At 38.2% G+C, this 11,845-nt stretch overlaps 1 pseudogene; it reads left to right on the top strand.

Annotated features, from left to right (window-relative positions):
- The first annotated feature begins 1,216 nt into the window (after window positions 1–1,216).
- On the top strand, window positions 1,217–6,145 carry LOC118919994 (olfactory receptor 2L5-like; annotated as a pseudogene).
- Window positions 6,146–11,845: the final 5,700 nt, after the last annotated feature.

The following is an 11,845-nucleotide window of genomic DNA, read 5'->3' on the forward strand; positions in this document are numbered from 1 at the left end:
TAGTGGAGGTTTTATGGCTATCAAGAATTTCTTTTCAAATTTTCATGATTTTATTGCTTTCTGTTTAATTTTTACATTTGATTTTTAATATTCTATGCGTATCATGGAGCTTCCAGTGAAATAATATCTTTATTAGCAACCTAGGACATGTTGTGAAAATGAAATAGTAGATAGAAACAGTGTGATAATTGTGTCATTTAGAAATCCACGTAGCAGATGGTACGGTGACTATGATGGGGATGTGCTGTGGGCAGTGCTGCTGATGAGGATGGTGCATGTCACAGCTGCTGTTCAGTGATGACTTCCACATGTCACACTGAAATTGTACAGACTTTGTTACCTCAACAATCATGAAGTGGTTGTTTTCCTCCTAGTTTACTAAGGTATGAAGGACAAAATAAAAATTTTATATATTTGAAGTGTACAACTAATATTTTCATATATGTAGACATTAAAATTATCACCAAAATGAAGCTAGTTAACATATCTATCATCTCACACAATTTGTTTTTCTTTTGTCTGCTGAGAACACCAGTAGCTGGTGAAATCTGTCCTGGCAAATTTCAAGTGTACAAGACAATATGTAACTATGTGCACATTGCTGTACATTAGATCTTCAGAGTTTATTCATTTTAATAATAGTAATGCAGATTTTATGCACTCACCTTTTCTCCCTCTCTTTAGCCACTGACAACCACCATTCTGTTCTCTCCTCTATGATTCTGATATTTTTGATGACACGCAAATGTCATCAAGCTGTGTTTGTCTTCCCGAGTCTGGATTATTTCACTTAGCATGATGCCCTCCAGGTTTATCCATGTTGTTGCAAATGGCAGTATTACCTTTTTGAAGGCTGAATATACAATTCATTCGTCAATGGATATTTAGGGTCATTCCTATATCTTAGTTATTGTGAAAAATACTGCCATAATCATAGGAGTGTGGATAGTGATTTCATATCCTTTGGCCATACACTGATGAGTGGGGTTGCTGAATAACTTTTTGCAGAACATCTGTACAGTATTCCATTAATTGTAGCAATTTTAATTAATCATAAGGGAACTGAATATATCCTGAATATGTAGATATACATTTTGATTTACACAGAAAGTAATATATGTGCTTATTTTAAATCAGAATCACCGAGGCAGGGGCATTTGTGTGTTGAACAGAGACGTGAGTTGGAGCTCCTTCAGAAGCTCTGAGTGCGAGGCACATGTTCTATGCACCTGTCATTACATTTGGGTTGTTGCAGGAGATAAAGCAGGTTTGGGGTAAGACAGCAGGAAAGAGATAAAGATGTAGGAATGAATAAAATTGAACACAAAACCAATTTATTTGGGCATAAAGGAAATTATATACATTCTTTACATTTTCATCTGTAGTGAATGTATATGTTAATAGTTCTCAATATATTTAATTTTTTTTAGGTTAGCTTTTAGTAGACATAATAAATTTATTTCAGAGTTGACCTCAAAAATTTAATGGGCTATTATGGGATATCTTTTTAGACAAAAATTAGAATGTAAATATCTATATCTATCACTCTAACATCTAAAATACTAGCAGAGCAACCAGATAAAATCACTTAAATCTCCGAATCTACTCTTATCATCTGTAAATTGCCAGATTATATCAGCCTCAAGAGCTAGCAGTCAAGTTAATCCTGACACAAATTTTGACACACATCAGATTGCACCTAGTGCAGAAGGTCAGTAAAAGTTCACAGCTTTAACCTCTTTTCCATGTAAGGACCTTATCTAGGGTCAAGGTTAGTTCCTCCAAATCACTGAGAAACCACGTGTTTTTGCTTTTCTACTGATATTCAAATCACAAGTTAAGTGGACTGTGAAAAATGAAATCAGGAGAAAATCAAATTTAAATGGTCTTTAAAATATTCTTTATTATTATTTCTTAGAGAAAAATAAAAGGGGGAATTTAAAAATGGGCAGAGGAGATGAGCAGATAGTTCTCCAAAGAAGAAATTAAGATGGCCAACAGACACATGAAAAAATACTCCACGTCGCTAGTTATCAGAGAAATGCAAATTAAAACCACAATGAGATATCACCTCATACCAGTAAGGATGGCTACCATCCAAAAGACAAACAACAACAAATGTTGGTGAGGTTGTGGAAAAAGGGGAACCCTCCTACACTGCTGGTGGGAATGTAAATTAGTTCAACCATTGTGGAAAGCAGTATGGAGGTTCCTCAAAATGCTCAAAATACCATTTGACCCAGGAATTCCACTCCTAGAAGTTTACCCTAAGAATGCAGGAGCCCAGTTTCAAAGACAGATGCACCCCTATGTTTATCACATCACTATTTACAATAGCCAAGAAATGGAAGCAACCTAAGTGTCCATCAGTAGATGAATGGATAAAGAAGATGTGGTACATATACACAATGGAATATTATTCAGCCATAAGAAGAAAACAAATCCTACAATTTGCAACAACATGGATGGAGCTAGAGGGTATTATGCTCAGTGAAATAAGCCAAGCGGAGAAAGACAAATACCAAATAATTTCACTCATATGTGGAGTATAAGAACAAAGAAAAACTGAAGGAACAAAACAGCAGCAGAATCACAGAACCCAAGAATGGACTAACAGTTACCAAAGGGAAAGGGACTGGGGGGAGAATGGGAGGGTAGGGAGGGATAAGGGTGGGGAAGAAAGGGAGTATTATGATTAGCATGTATAATGTGGGAGAGGAGGAATGGGGAGGGCTGTGCAACACAGAGAAGACAAGTAGTGATTCTACAACATCTTACTAAGCTGATGGACAGTGACTGTAATGGGATTTGGGGGGGGGCTTGGCGAAGGGGGTCCCTAGTCAATATAATGTTCTTCATGTAATTGTAGATTAATGATAACAAAATTTAAAAAATTCCTAATAATAAAAATAAAATAAAGGGAAACATGTAATATTTTTACAGGAGAACAAAAGCAATCTGTTTTCCTTAGACCTTGAGACATATTACACGGCTGAGGTTTCTTTCCTTTCAGATGCAACACTTCTTTAAATGATCAAATGCAGGTTTAATGCTAAAGGACAGAGGGACAGAGCCAATCAAATACTGCCGCATTGTCAGTCCTGCGACATGGCATCAAAAAATACGTCTAACTTGCCATTCATTATTTCTGTTCTGTGTGCTTTTTCCTCGTGATTAAACTGAGGTGATATTAACTACCTCAGGGGGACTTTGCCACAGTAAGCCCTGCATGAAATGGAAATGATAGGAATACATACAATGTGCACTTAATTGGTTAATAACAAATATTACATTTTCAATCTTGTCAGTGTTTGTACTAATGAGTCATATCCCACAATATCAGTCAGTATGAAGTTCTCATGTTGAATCCAAATGCCATGTTATAAAAAAAAGAATTCTTCCCAATTTTCTCTGCAAGTTGTTCTCAGCAATTGAAAATAAATTTTTTCACATTTGCCTAGGATTATGCTGTAGGATCCCTATAATTTATTTGGTGGGTCATATATAAAATAAGTTGAGTACATGCAAATTATTAACTGAAATAATTTTATCACATTAATATTTTGCTCAAATAATGTGTGGATAAGGCATCAACAACTCACAGGGTACAACAATGGTCCTCTTGTTTGACTTAAATCCATCCCTGTGAGCTCCAAGGCAAATGCTTCAAATTATTTTGTAATTTTCCTCATTATTTTGCCAATGTTTTAAAAAGTATTCATATGTTCTAATGCTTGACTCCTAAACCCCAAATGCCAAACAATTATTTGGGACCTGGGTGACTGCAGATGGCGAGCTGACCCCACCCACACCGTCCCTTCACCATCCTCCCTTCCTGCGTGCTCTCAACATAGGCACAGCCCACTTTGTGTCTCAGGGAAATGGGATGATGGCATTATTCCATATTCCATGAATTTATTGGCCACATATAAAAATATGACTATTGCCAAACCTGATGCTATCTTATTGGCCATTAATGCATATATTTCTTGTCATCATATTACTATAATTTCTCTGAAGACATTTTCAGGATTTGACTTTACAACTAATGTTGATAATTCCCAATAATATTCTTTTTCAAGAAATTATTTAGACTTCAGAAAACTTTTCTTTAATAAATTATTTTTCCTTATTTTTCTGTCTTTTACCTTGTATTTGAGTATTGTAGCTCATATGTAACTATTCTGAGAAAATGCTTTCTTTAATAATATTCACTCCATGATTTCTATGTCATATGCATTTTTATGAATGCTCATAAGTATATGTTGGCCCATCTTATCTGAATTCTTTAATTCTCTTATGTTTTCAAAATATCGATCTTTTATTTTTCATTAAATCCATTATATTATTATCTTTTTGATTCCCGGATGTCTTTTATTATTACCCTTTTATATCACACACTTTATTAATAATGTAGAATTAACAACTCCTTATATTTTTCTGAACATAGCAATTTTCTTTTAAAGGTGTATTGTCATTATGTGGTGTATTTGTGACCTCTGTCATACATTCAGAGACATCCTCAGCAGTATGATTGTCTTTGATCCTGGAAAATAATTAAAAACTGACATATTGCAACATTCTTATGCTAACATATTGCTGCTATTGACTCTGGAAGAGAATCCACATGCTCATTCCTTCTCAGAAGACCCTAAGGGCGCCATTTCATCTTTTCTCCGTTTACATGACTGTTAATCAAAATTCCTTCTTCCAAAAGACTGAACTCTTTTTATCCTTGGATCCCCCTCTCCTCCCTTCCACACTTTCTTTACATTTATAACATATTTATTTCTTTATTATAATGTTAGTTTAATGACAGAGGCCTGACATATGTGCTAAATTCCCACAATTATCTGGTTGTTTAAAGAGTTTTAAATAAATGAAATTAAAACGGAAAATTGAAAGACACAGAAAAGACAATGAAATCAACAAAATAGCACTAGTCTCACAGACAGTGAGAAGTTCCTTTTGGTTGGAAACCCCAACTGGAAGGGTGGAGTGGGGAAGTAAACTAGGGGAAAGGGGTAAAGAGGCACAAAATCTCTATCATAATATATAAATTAGTTATGGGTGAAAGTATTCCACAGAGAATATTGTCAGTACTTCTGTAACATCTTTCTATGTTGACAGATGTTATCTAAACTAGTTGGGGTGAGGATTTTAAAATGCATATAAATGTTGAGTCACTATGTTGTGTACTTGAAGCCAGTATAATATTGTATATGAACTATACCTCAATAAAAAAGCTTATTACACTGTATTTACCTTAATGTACACCTGTTTTTAGGAACAATTAAATGAGTGAAATATGGAGAATTACAATCACAATCCCCAGCTGGCTTGCTCCTCTTCATTCTCGTTGTTCTCATTTTCCCGGTGGCCCTGCCGGGCAGCCGCTCCGTGATCCTCCCGACCCTCCTGGACGCCCACCTCTGCACTCCTGTGTGCTTCCTGCTGAGCCAGCTCTCCCTGATGGGCCTGAGCTGCATCTCCACCATCGTCCCCGAGGTGGCTTCCAGTTATCTCTATGGAAACATGTCCATCTCCTTAGTAGGCTGTGGGATTCAGAGCTCCATGTTCTTGCCTTTAGCAGCTGCAGAAGGATTACTACTGGCATCTGTGGCTTATGATCATTACGTGGCCACTTGCTTTCCTCTCCGCTATCCCACCCTTATGAGCAACAGAGCATGTGTGGTGCTGGTAACAGGAGCTTGGATAATGGGCTCCATCAAGGCCTCTGTCCAAACCACACATGTCCTCCATATTCCTTACTGCCCATCCAGGGCCACCAACCATTTCTTCTGTGATGTCCCAGCCATGCTGACTCTGGCCTGCACAGATACCTGGGTCTACGAGCACACAGTGTCTCTGAGCACCACTCTCTGGATTGTGTTCCCTCTCATTGGCTTGCACGTTCCCATGGCCATGACCTCTTGGCTGCCCACCACATGCACTCACCCGAAAGGAGGAAGGCCTATACCGCCTGCAGCACCCACCTCGCCATGGTGACCTCCTACTATGCGCCCTTGCTGACACTTACCTGTGCCCAAGATCCCTCCAAACTCCAACAGAGGGTAAAGTACTGGCTGTGATCTGCACTGTCCTGACCCCAATGCTCAACCCCATCATATACAGCCTGAGAAACAAGGAGGAGGCTGGGGGGGAGGGGCGCCTGCTGGAGAGTGACTCAGAGATTCTGCTTTTTCAAAATGTAGACAATGGTTCTCTTTAGGACTGCAGTCTCAGAAGCAGGTAAATTTAAAAATTAAAGAATATCATTACAAGATCAAGGAATGTATTATTTAATATAGAGCATTAAATATTTGAGATTTGATAAAACACTTACATATTTCCAACCACTTTTTAGTTTTCTTCCTGATAACTTTTAATGAAGTACATATAATTCCCACTATCACTTGAGCAATGAATATTCATTAATATGTAGAAACGAAGTTGAAACCATCAAATTTGATGTTATCATTCAGAATAACTTCTCAGCTATATATAATACATATCCAAAAATGTCTAAAAATTGCAAAGGAACCATAAATATTATAACATTGTTTGATATAATTGAAAACAGAACAAATATTTCTATTATAATTCACTCTTAACTGGTGCATATTGGTTCCACTATTCCCACTTTTCAGGGGAAATGATTAATATAGAGATTAGGTGGAGAGCTCTACATGGATTTAAGAGTGCTTGGACCACTGTATAGGAAATAGAATATGTTTATATCATACATGCAAGGGTCCATGGAAATATCTAAATGTATCTTTAGGAAGTGATATATTTACAGGTCTACCTCAGATTTCACAGCTATGGCTATGGAGATGCAAAAATGCCTATACTGGAATGAGAGCCACTTTTTGAAAAGATTAATGCAAGTTACATATAATACTAGTGAAGATTAATCAGTCTGAGAAACACCTCAAGAATCCTTCAAAGCACACTCAAATTGTACTGCCCAGGCAGCTACTTTTTACCCTTTATACAAAAATATCTGTTATGAACATTTTGTTCTCCACTTACTAGTTTTAATATTCTTCTAAACCCGCTTAGGAGGTTGATTTGAGTTCAGCCTCCCTGGACCAAAATTTTTAATAGTTATTCTTGCCCATTCACTTGCCTACATAGTTCCCCCATCACTCCCAGCTGAGATTATGGTTGAAGGGTCATCAGGGTCCAAAAGGGAATTCTGGTTTACTCTTTATTCTGTGAGGACACGTGGGAAGGAAGAAAGAATGGGCAGATGAGAATCTCTGTATTATCCAAATCATGACATTGATGGATCTCTGATTATTACAAATGTAAATAATCATTTTTCTAAAATAGATCAACTTTTCATGGGCTGATATGATATTGGATATTTTTATAATAAAAACAAGTTAGTATAGCTGAAATTTGGACAGGAATTTAGTGTTTTCTTGCAAATCAAGTGATTCAAAACTTATTTCAGAATGGAAAGTCAGTATGACTTGTTCACCTCCCAATATCTTATGGGTAATGTTCTCGTCACAATATACTTACTGTATGATAATGTAGTAATATTTTATATTGAAAGAATTGCTTCCATGTTGAATACATACCTCAGCTAATAAATTAATTCACAAATATGGATAAAAAAGACATTTACTGGTAAATATCTATGACTAAATAATTGCTGAGCATTTACTCTTTCCAACAACGTTTTCAAACTGAATTAAAATGTGACTTAGAATATAATTACCTAAAGATCTAAGCTATAAATTTACATTTTAACATATAAAAATCAGACTAATTGAATCAGAAAATGTTATATTAAAAGAGAGTCAGAAGTTGCATAATCCTCAGCAATGGTACCCAAACACGTCTGTAGACTCTGTAACATCAATAAATTTTTAACCTGTGCTTGAGAATGATCGAAGCAAAGATAGCACTGTTGCCCCTGCCGGGCACCTTCATAGCTGCAGGACCACTGGCCGGCTCCTGTGGGGACGCAGTGCATGTGCCGCCATGGTGCTACATACTAATTTATTTCTGTTGTGATGGTTTCTGGTTTATTGTTCTAATGCTGCTTACTTAGTGGATGTGCATATCCCCTGCTTCTTTGAGTGACCCTCTCTAATATTAAAGCTGAAATGATTGCAGAGTATAGATACAATCACAGATCATAAATGAGAATCAGGTAAGAGTAGGTCATAGCACAGATATCACAACTGCTGCTCTAGAAGATGTGTCAAAAGAGGTCAGAAACAAAAGACTCGAGGGAGGGGCGGAAGATGGCGGCATGAGAAGAGCAGCGGAAATCTCCTCCCAAAACCACATATATCTATGAAAATATAACAAAGACAACCTTTCCTAGAATAAAGACCAGAGGACACAGGACAATATCCAGACCACATATGCAACTGAGAGAACCCAGTGCCTTGTGAAGTGGGTAAGATACAAGCCCCGGCCCGGCGAGAGCCGAGCGCCCATCCCCCCAGCTCCAGAAGGGAGAAGAATAGGCAGAGCGGGAGGGAGACAGAGCACAGGACTGCCGAACACCAAGCTCCATCCATCCGGGCCAGAGTGCAGACACACTACGTGCCCAGGGGGCCCTGGATGCTAGGGAAACAGGGCAGCAAGAACAGTGAGCGGGCAATGGAGGTCGGGTGCCGGAGGACATAAGAAAAGCGTGCAACAATTTTTTTTTTTTTTTTTTTTGCTGTTTTGTTTTGGCGAGCGCTTTTTGGAACTCTTAAAGGGATAGGGCCCCCAATACTAGGGAAACAGGTCAGCAAGACCGGTGAGCAGATGCCTGAGGCTGGCGCTGGAGAATAAAGAAAACGAGAGGCCATTTTTTTTTTTTTAATTTAAATTTTTTTTGTGTGTGTGCTCGTTGATTTGTTTTGGCGGGTGCTTTTTGGAAGTCTTAAAGGAGCAGGGTGGGACACTTAATCCAGAGGTAGGGAATCCGGGGATCTCTAGGCACACTAACCCCTGGGCTCCAGGGAGCAGGGAGGAACCTTATGGAGATAAATAGCCCCCAGGCCACTCCCCATCCAACACAATTCCACCACTTTGGAGCAGAGCCCCGAACCAGGCCATGCTCACAGCAACAGCGGAGATAAACTCCATAGCAGCCGGGCAGGAAGCAGAAACCCTGTCTGCACGCAGCTGTGCAGCACAAGCCACTAGAGGTCGCTGTTCTCCCAGGAGAGGAGAACCACAAACCAACAAGAAAGGAAGTTCTTCCAGCCACCACACGTCCCAGCTCTGCAAACTATTCCTATTACCATGAAAAGGCAAAGCTACAGGCAGACAAAGATCACAGAGACAACACCAGAGAAGGAGACAGACCTAACCAGTCTTCCTGAAAAAGAATTCAAAATAAGAATCATAAACATGCTGACAGAGATGCAGAGAAATACGCAAGAGAAATGGGATGAAGTCCGGAGGGAGATCACAGATGCCAGAAAGAAGATCACAGAAATGAAACAAACTCTGGAAGGGTTTATAAGCAGAATGTATACGATGCAAGAGGCCATTGATGGAATTGAAACCAGAGAACAGGAACGCATAGAAGCTGACATAGAGAGAGATAAAAGGATCTCCAGGAATGAAACAATGTTAAGAGAACTGTGTGACCAATCCAAAAGGAACAATATCCATATTATAGGGGTTCCAGAAGAAGAAGAGAGAGGAAAAGAGATGGAAAGTATCTTAGAAGAAATAATTGCTGAAAACTTCCCCAAACTGGGGGAGGAAATAATCGAACAGACCACGGAAATACACAGAACCCCCAACAGAAAGGATCCAAGGAGGACAACACCAAGACACATAATAATTAAAATGGCAAAGATCAAGGAAAAGGAAAGAGTTTTTAAGACAGCTAGAGAGAAAAAGGTCACCCATAAAGGAAAACCCATCAGGCTAACATCAGATTTCTCGACAGAAACCCTACAGGCCAGAAGAGAATGGCATGATATATTTAATACAATGAAACAGAAGGGCCTTGAACCAAGGATACTGTATCCAGCACGACTATGATTCAAATATGACGGTGGGATTGAACAATTCCCAGACAAACAAAAGCTGAGGGAATTTGCTTCCCACAAACCACCTGTACAGAACATCTTACAGGGACTGCTCTAGATGGGAGCACTCCTAGAAAGAACACAGCACAAAACACCCAACATATGAAGAATCGAGGAGGAGGAATAAGAAGGGAGAGAAGAAAAGAATCTCCAGACAGTGTATATAACAGCTCAATAAGCAAGCTAAGTTAGGCAGTAAGATAATAAAGAGACTAACCTTGAACCTTTGGTAACCACGAATTTAAAGCCTACAATGGCAATAAGTACATATCTTTCAATAGTCATCCTAAATGTTAATGGGCTGAATGCACCAATCAAAAGACACAGAGTAATAGAATGGATAAAAAAGCAAAACCCATCTATATGCTGCTTACAAGAAACTCACATCAATCCTAAAGACATGTACAGACTAAAAGTCAAGGGATGGAAAAACATATTTCAGGCAAACAAAGGCGAGAAGAAAGCAGGGGTTGCAGTACTAATATCAGACAAAATAGACTTCAAAACAAAGAAAGTAACAAGAGATAAAGAAGGACAATACATAATGATAAAGGGTTCAGTCCAACAAGAGGATATAACCATTCTAAATATATATGCACCCAAAACAGGAGCACCAACATATCTGAAACAAATACTAACAGAACTAAAGGGGGAAATAGACTGCAATGCATTCATTCTAGGAGACTTCAACACACCACTCACCCCAAAGGATAGATCAACCTGGCAGAAAATTAGTAAGGACATGGAACACTGAACAACACAGTAGAGCAGATGGACATAATACACACATCTATAGAACTCTACATCCAAAAGCAACAATATATACATTCTTCTCAAGTGCACATGGAACATTCTCCAGAATAGACCACATACTAGACCACAAAAAGAGCCTCAGAGAATTCCAAAAGATTGAAATACTACCAACCAACTTTTCAGACCACAAAGGCATAAAACTAGAAATAAACTGTACAAAGAAAGCAAAGAGGCTAACAAACACATGGAGGCTTAACAACACGCTCCTAAATAATCAATGGATCAATGACCAAATCAAAATGGAGATCCAGCAATATATGGAAACAAAAGACAACAACAACACTAAGCCCCAACGTCTGTGGGACACGGCAAAAGCAGTCTTAAGAGGAAAGTATATAGCAATCCAAGCATATTTAAAAAAGGAAGAGCAATCCCAAATGAACAGTCTTATGTCACAATTATCGAAATTAGAAAAAGAAGAACAGATGAGGCCTAAGGTCAGCAGAGGGAGGGACATAATAAAGATTAGAGAAGAAATAAATAAAATTGAGACGAATGAAACAATAGCAAAAATCAATGAAACCAAGAGCTGGTTCTTCGAGAAAATAAACAAAATAGATAAGCCTCTAGCAAGACTTATTAAGAAGAAAAGAGGATCAACACAAATCAACAGTATGAGAAACGAGAAAGGAAAAATCACGAAGGACCCCACAGAAATACAAAGAATTATTAGAGAATACTGTGAAAACCTGTATACTCACAAGCTGGGAAACCTTGGAGAAATGGACAACATCCTAGAAAAATACAAACTTCCAAGATTGACCCAGAAAGAAACAGAAAATCTAAACAGACCAATTACCAGCAACGAAATTGAAGTTGTAATAAAAAAACTACCAAAGAACAAAACCCCCGGGCCAGATGGATTTACCTCGGAATTTTATCAGACATACAGGGAAGACATAATACCCATTCTCCTTAAAGTTTTCCAAAAAATAGAGGAGGAAGGGATACTCCCAAACTCATTCTAT

The sequence above is a fragment of the Manis pentadactyla genome, chromosome 13, assembly GCF_030020395.1.
Source record: "Manis pentadactyla isolate mManPen7 chromosome 13, mManPen7.hap1, whole genome shotgun sequence".
In the NCBI taxonomy this organism is placed as follows: domain Eukaryota; kingdom Metazoa; phylum Chordata; class Mammalia; order Pholidota; family Manidae; genus Manis; species Manis pentadactyla.